The sequence below is a fragment of the Cebus imitator genome, unplaced genomic scaffold (assembly GCF_001604975.1).
Source record: "Cebus imitator isolate Cc_AM_T3 unplaced genomic scaffold, Cebus_imitator-1.0 Scaffold835, whole genome shotgun sequence".
In the NCBI taxonomy this organism is placed as follows: Eukaryota; Metazoa; Chordata; class Mammalia; order Primates; family Cebidae; genus Cebus; species Cebus imitator.
Genome location: NW_016108150.1, coordinates 15,056 through 22,941, shown reverse-complemented (window position 1 = coordinate 22,941; position 7,886 = coordinate 15,056). Strand labels below are relative to the sequence as shown.

At 47.5% G+C, this 7,886-nt stretch overlaps 1 long non-coding RNA gene across 1 annotated transcript; it reads right to left on the bottom strand.

Moving 5' to 3' along the window:
* Positions 1-4,668: 4,668 nt before the first annotated feature.
* On the bottom strand, positions 4,669-7,088 carry LOC119469787. Its single transcript, XR_005198629.1, has 3 exons — positions 7,019-7,088; positions 6,722-6,766; positions 4,669-4,791 (listed from the first exon to the last, which is right to left on the bottom strand). It is a non-coding gene; the product is annotated as an uncharacterized LOC119469787 (long non-coding RNA).
* Between the last annotated feature and the right edge of the window lie 798 nt (positions 7,089-7,886).

Sequence of the window (7,886 nt, the reverse complement as noted above, 5' to 3'; positions counted from 1 at the left end):
TGAAAGTTCATTCCTTTTTGTTGCTGAATTGTATTCCATTGCATTGTTGTACTTCAAGTTAATTATGCTAGTTTTTGTTTGAAAGCAATTTTTCAAAGCATCTGTCTAAACATATACATTTTAGGGGCGCATTTGTCGGATTGTAGGTAAGCCTTGTTTATCTTTGGGAAAAACTGCCAAACTATCTCCCAAAGTGGCTGTACAATTGATGCATTCTGCTAACAGTGAATGACAGTACCTGTTGTTCTTCAACCTCCAGTTATTGTTGAGCTTTTCTTAGAGTCTTATAGTTCTACTAGGTGTGCAGTGATATCTCTGCATTATTTTAATTTGCAGTCTCCTAATGAGACATGATGTTGAACATCCTTTTGTGTAATTATTTGCTATCTGTATATTTTCCGTGTTTTTTTTTCTTTTTTTAAGACAACATCTTGCTGTGTCATTCAGGCTGGAGTGTGCAATTGTGTGATCTCAGCTCACTGCAACCTCTGCCTCCTGTGTTCAGGCAATTCTTTTGCCTCAGCCTCCCAAGTAGCTGGGGTTACAGGTGCCTACCACCATGCCTGGCTAACCTCCAGGTTTGGAGTTATTTTTCAGCATTGGTTTGGTTTTTCAGGATTCCTTGAAATTCCATATAAACATTAGGATCAGCTTTCCCATTTCTGTCCCAAGGCCTTTGGGATTTTCATAGGAATAACATTGAATCTGTGGATTGCTTTGTGGAGTTTGGCAAACTTTAACAAATACGGTCTTCAAATCCATGAACATGACATGTTTTTACATTTATTTGGGCTTTGTTTAATTTCCTTAAGCAATGTCTTATAATATCCCCCTTTTAAGTCTTACCCTTTGATTACGTTTATTCCTAAGCATATTATTGCTATTGGTATTATTTATAGTGAAATTTTTATAATTTTGTTTTCAGATTATTCATTGCTAGTGTATATGTATAAAATGGATTTTTTGGCCAGGGACAGTGGCTCACACCAATAATCCCAGCACTTTTAGAGGCTGAGGCAGACAGATCACCTGAGGTCAGGAACTGGAGACTAGCCTGGCCAACATGGTGAAAACCTGTCTCTACTAAAAATACAAATTTAGCTGGGCATGGTGGCATACGGCTGTAATTCCAACTTTATTGAAAGCCGATTCTCAGCAACAGCTGAGAAAATTTTGGGATGTTTTCCATTCATTCTAACAATACTGTGTGTTACATGAATGGTATTAGTGTGTGGAACCACCGTTGATTTACTGGGATAAAAAATCGTGTTCATGGTGTTTGATCCTTTCAAATTGCTGTTCGTTTTAATATGCTATTATTTTGTTGAAGATTATTAAGTCTATATTTTTGAGGTTATAGATTAGTCCTTGAAGTGGCATAGCACTGACTAGGATATATCAGGATGAGATTGTGTATAGACTGCAGTTTGTATTTACAGAGTTAGTGTGTCAGGGTATTATAAAATTAAGAGATGGGTTGAAGGGTTCAGAGTTTACGAATTGAAGATTATGGCATAAGGACTTCAAGTAGGAGATTCAGGTTGGTGGTTGGGAGCTGCATAGTAAGACATTAGAGGGAGAGATCAGGTGAGTAACCAGGGTTAGATTGAGAGGTCAGGATTACAGTGAAGAGTTAGGGTGAAAGGGCAGTGAGGTTTAGGATTAGGGTTACAGTAAAGGTTTGAGTAGGTTCAGATTAAGGTTAGAATTAGAGTGGGTAAAAGTAAAGTTAGAAATTATGGTTGAGGGTTACCATAAGGTTAGCTTTAGAGATAAGGGTAATCAGAGTAGGGTTAGGGTTAGGGTTAGGATTGGGCTTAAGGGTTAGGGTTAGGGGTTAAGGAACATCTCTTCACTTATTTATATTTCTTTTGGTTTCTCTCAACTGTGATTCATGGTTTTCTGAATGCAAATTTGCATACATTTTGTTACACTCATACTTAATGGATTCAACTTTAGAGGTGCTATTGTAAATGGCATTTTAATATTTCCAGTTCCAATTATTTCCATTTGTTATTACTGATATGAAGAAATGCAACTGACTTTTGCCTACTGGACATCTTTTTTAGTTTTTAAAATCTCCGTTCTGGCCAGGCATGGCGGTTCACACCTGTAATCCCAGGACTTTGGGAGGCCGAGGTGGGTGGATCACCTGAGATCAGGAGTTTTGAGACCAGCCTGGCCAACATGGTGAAACCTTGTCTCTACTAAAAATACAAAAATTAGCAGGAAATGGTTGCATGTGCCTGTAATCCTAGCTACTAGGGGGCTGAGGCAGAAGGATCACTTAAATCTGGGAGGTGGAGGTTGCAGTGAGCTGAGATCATGCCACTGCACTCCAGCCTGGGCAACAGAGCAAGACTCTGTTAAAAAAAAAAAAACAAAAACAAAAAAACCTCCATTTGTTCCATCAAGGCATGGGATGGTGGGCTCGATTTCAGTTAAAATTTCGAAAGTCACAGCCTGCGATAATCTGAACACTGATTTTACGAGATTCCCCAGGGCTTCTGCCAGGGGATGCCCAGCTCCTGCCAAACCAGGAATGTGCATGGGAACCACAGTGGATTCCTCACTGGTGCCCTGGGGCTTCAACCCTGAGGAAGGAGCCTCCTTCTCCTCAGGACCTGCCACCCGGGAGATACCGTGGTTCAGGACAGTCAGTCACCAGGTGAAGGAAGGAGGAAAATGCTTCCTGTCAGCAGCCGCAAGTGCTGAGGAGGGAGCACTGCCATGGGCCGTACTTCCCTGTCACAGTCTACGCAGCTTGTTGTAAAATGGTGTCCCTTCTGCCTGATGTTGACTGCTTGTCATGACAGCTGAGTGCAGCTTGTCTTACAGATCCAGGCTTGTTTCTGGGGAGAGATCCTGGTGCTGAGAAAGGAGTGACAATGAGCAGTGCCATCAGGACGGGCAGGGGGAGTGGTGGCTGGGGACCCACAGGTGCTGCAGGGTCACAGACACTTTCACTCATGTTTTAATAGCTCATTTGTCTCACAGCATTAAAGTAGTTGAAACAGTATGGATATATTTAACAGAAGGCCACATGATAACTAGAAACGTTAAGTTCAAATATATTGTTTATACCTCTCCACACAAAATAACATATATCAAATACTAATGTATAAATATGTAAAGATTATGAGGTGAACAAAGTATAGATTTTGCTTGAGAATCTGGGGAGGGGATATGATGTCTTCGACCCTTTTCTATACCTGCCAGAGTATAGGAACTGCAGGAGCAGTTCTTTTGTTTGAGGGCCGCACAGCTGTGGATCTAAGCAGAAGCAGTTCTTTTTGTTCTTTGAGGGCTGCACAGCTGTGCACGTGGGCAGGAGTAGTTCTTGTTGTTGTTTGAGGGCCACACAGCTGGGGATCTGGGCAGGAGCAGTTCTTACTTTAGTTTGAGGGCCACACAGCTGTGGACCTGGGCAGGAGCAATTCTTTTTGTTGTTTGAGGGCCAAACAGCTGCGGATGTGGGTAGGAGCAGTCCTTTTTGTTGTTTGAGGGCCACGCAGCTGTGGACCGGTGCATGAGCAATTCTTAGTTTAGCTTGAGGGCCACACAGCTGTGGACCTGGGCAGGAGCAGTTGTTTTTGTTGTTTGAGAGCCGCACAGCTGTGCACCTGGGCAGAAGCAGTTCTTTTTGTTTGAGGGCCATGCTGGTGTGGACCTGGGCAGGAGCAGTTCTTTTTGTTGTGTGATGGCCGCACAGCTGCGGACCTGGGCAAGAGCAGTTCCTTTTTTAGTTTAAGGGAGAGGCAGGTGTGGACCTGGCCAGGAGCAGTTCTTACTCTAGCTGGAGGACTGCGCAGCTGGGGATCTGGGCAAGAGTGGTTCTTACTTTAGTTTGAGGACAGCAAAGCTGTGGACGTGGGCAGAAGCAGTTCTTACTTTGCTTTGGGGCCACACAGCTGTGGACCTTGCCAGGAGCAGTTCTTGTCGTTTGAGGGCCGGGCAGCTTGGTATCTGGGAAGGAGCAGTTCTTACATTATTTTGAGTGCCACACAGCTGTGGACCTTGCCAGGAGCAGTTCTTTTTGTTGCTTAAGGGCTACACAGCTCTGGACCTGGGCAGGAGCAGTTCTTTTTGTTGTTTGAGGGCCACGCAGCTGTGGACCTGGGCAGGAGCAGTTCTTTTTGTTGTTTGAGGGCCACGCAGCTGTGGACCTGGGCAGGAGCAGTTCTTTTTGTTGTTTGAGGGCCACACAGCTGTGGACCTGGGCAGGAGCAATTCTTTTTCTTGTTTGAGGGCCACGTAGTTGTGGACCTGGGCAGGAGTAATTCTTGCATTTTGGGGACCACGCAGCTGGGTATCTGGGCCGGAGCGGTTCTTACTTTAGTTTGAGGGCCACACAGCTGTGGACCTGGGCAGAAGCAGTTCTTTTTGTTGTTTGAGGGCCGCACAGCTGTGGACCTGGGCAGGAGCAGTTTTTTTTTGTTTAAGTTCTTTAGATTGAGGGCCACACAGCTGCGGACTTGGGCCACACTAGTTCTTACTTTACTTTCAGGGCTGCGCAGATGTGGACCTGGGCAGGAGCAGTTCTTTTTGCATTTTGAGGACCACGAAGCTGGGGATCTGGGCAGGAGCAGTTCTTACTTTAGTTTGAGGGCCACACAGCTGTGGACCTGGGCAGGAGCAGTTCTTTTTGTTGTTTGAGGGCTGCACAGCTGTGGATCTAAGCAGAAGCAGTTCTTTTTGTTCTTTGAGGGCTGCACAGCTGTGCACGTGGGCAGGAGTAGTTCTTTTTGTAGTTTGAGGGCCACACAGCTGTGGACCTTGCCAGGAGCAGTTCTTTTTGTTGTTTGACGGTGGGGTAGCTTCATATCTGGGCAGGAGCAGTTCTTACGTTAGTTTGAGGGCCACACAGTTGTGTCTCCCTCAAACTAAAAAAGAACTGCTCCTGCCCAGATTTGCAGCCGTGCAGCCCTCTAACAACCAAAAGAACTGCTCCTGCCAAGGTCCACAGCTGTGTGGTACTTAAACTGCAAGAAGAACTACTCCTGTCCAGATCCCCAGCTGTGCAGCCCTCAAATTTAAGTAAGAACTGCTCCTGCCCAGATCCCCAGCTGCGCAGCCTTCAAACTAAAGTAAAAACTGCTCCTGCCCAGGTCCACAGCTGTGTGGCCCTCAGACTAATGTAAGAACTGTTCCTGCCCAGATATCAAGCTGCCTGGCCCTCAAACAACAAAAAGAACTGCTCCTGCCCAGGTTCACAGCTGCTTCTCCCTGAAACTACAAAAAGAACTGCTCCAGCCCTGGTCTGCAGCTGTGCGGCCCTATAACAACAAAAAGAACTGCTCCTGCCAAGGTTCACAGCTGTGTGGTACTTAAACTGCAAGAAGAACTACTCCTGCCCAGATCCCCAGCTGTGCAGCCCTCAAATTTAAGTAAGAACTGCTCCTGCCCAGGTCCACAGCTATGTGGCCCTCAATTTAAAGTAAGAACTGCTCCTGCCCGGATCCCCAGCTGTGTGGTCCTCAAAATGCAAAAAGAACTGCATTTTCTCAGGTTCACAGCTGTGTGGCCCTCAAACTAATGTAAGAAAGGCTCCTGCCCAGGTCCACATTTGCGCAACCTTGACAGTAAAGTAACAACTGCCATAGCCCAAGTCCGCAGCTGTGCAGCCCTCAAACTGAAGAACTGAAACAACAAAAAGAACTGCTCGGGCCGGGCGCGGTGGCTCACGCCTGTAATCCCAGCACTTTGGGAGGCTGAGGCGGGTGGATCACGAGGTCAAGAGATCAAGACCATCCTGGTCAACACGGTAAAACCCCGTCTCTACTAAAACTACAAAAAATTAGCTGGGCATGGTGGCACGTGCCTGTAATCCCAGCTACTCAGGAGGCTGAGGCAGGAGAATTGCCTGAACCCAGGGGGCGGAGGTTGCGGTGAGCCGAGATCGCGCCATTGCACTCCAGCCTGGGTAACAAGAGCGAAACTCCGTCTCAAAAAAAAGAACTGCTCGTCAAACTACAACCACGCTGCTAGTGATCTGGCAAGAGGATTTCGTTTTGTCCTTTGAGGGCCACGCAGCTATAGACCTGGGCAGGAGCAGTTCTTTTTTTTTTTTTTTGAGACGGAGTTTTGCTCATTACCCAGGCTGGAGTGCAATGGTGCGATCTTGGCTCACCGCAACCTCTGCCTCCTGGGTTCAGGCAATTCTTCTGCCTCAGCCTCCTGAGTAGCTGGGATTACAGGCACGCACCACCATGCCCAGCTAATGTTTTGTATTTTTAGTAGAGATGGGGTTTCACCATGTTGACCAGGATGGTCTCGATCTCTTGACCTCGTGATCCACCCGCCTCCGCCTCCCAAAGTGCTGGGATTACAGGCTTGAGCCACCGTGCCCGACCAGGAGCAGTTCTTTTTGTTGTTTGAGGGCTGCACAGCTGCGGAACTGGGCTGGAGCAGTTCTTTTTTAGTTTGAGGGAGACGCAGGTGTGGACATGGGCGGGAGCAGTTCTTACTTTACTTTGGGGCTACACAGCTGTGGATCTTGCCAGGAGCAGTTTTTTTGTTGCTGTTGTTTGAGGGCCTGGCAGCTAGGTTTCTGGGCAGGAGCAGCTCTTTCTGTTGTTTGAGGGCTGCACAGCTGTGGCCCTGGGCAGGAGCAGCTCTTTTTGTTGTTTGAGGGCCGCACAGTTGTGGACCTCGACAGGAGCAGTTCTTTTTGCATTTTGAGGACCACGCAGCCAGAGATCTGGGCAGGAGCAGTTCTTACTTTAGTTTGAGGGCCACACAGCTCTGGACCTGGGCAGTAGCAGTTCTTTTTGTAGTTTGATGACCACATAGCTGTGGACCTGGGCAGGAGCATTTCTTATGTTACTTTGCAGCCACACAGCTGTGCACCTGGGCAGAAGCATTTCTTTTTGTTGTTTGAGGGCCGCACAGCTGTGTATGTGGTTAGGAGCAGTTCTTACTTTACTCTGGGGCCACACAGCTGTGGATCTTGCCAGGAGCAGGGTTTTTTTTTGTTGTTAGAGGGCCGGGCAGCTAGGTATCTGGGCAGGAGCAGTACTTTTTGTTGTTTAAGGGCCACACAGTTGTGGACCTGGGCAGGAGCAGTTCTTTTTGTCATTTGAGGGCCACACAACAGTGGACCTTTCTAGGAGTAGTTTTGTTGTTTAAAGGCTGGGCAGCTTGGTATCTTGGCAGGAGCAGTTCTTACGTTAGTTTGTGGGCCACAGAGCTGTGAACCTTGGCCCAAACAGTTCTTTTTGTTGTTTGGGGGCCGCACAGTGGTGGACCTGGGCAGGAGCAGTTCTTTTTGGTGTTTTTGGCCCACGCAGCTGTGGACCTTGGCAGGAGCCATTCTTTTTGTGTTTTGAGGGCCACCTAGCTGTGGACCTGGGCAGAAGGAGTTCTTTTTGGTGTTTGAGGGCTGCACAGCTGTGGACCTGTGCAGGAGCATTTCTTTTTGGTGTGTGAGGGCCACACAGCTGTGGACCTGGACAGGAGCAGCTCTTTTTGTTGTGTGAGGGCCGCACAGCTGTGGACCTGGACAGGAGCATTTCTTTTTGTTGTTTGAGGGCCACACAATTGTGGACCTGGGCAGGAGCAGCTGTTTTTGTTCTGTGAGGGCCGCACAGCTGTGGACCTGGGCAGGAGCAGTTCTTTTTGTTGTGTGAGGGCCACGCAGCTGTGGACCTTGGCAGGAGCAGTTCTTTTTGTGTTTTGAGATCTGCATGGCTGTGGACCTGGGCAGGAGCAGTTCTGACTTTACTTTGGTTCCGCACAGCTGTGGATCTGGGCAGGAGCTCTTCTTTTTGTTGTTTTAGGACAGCACAGCTTTTGACCTTGGTAGGAGCAGTTCTTTTTTGTTGCTTGAGGACCGCATAGCTGCGGACCTGGGGCAGGAGCAGTTCTTTTTGTTTTTGAGGGCTGCA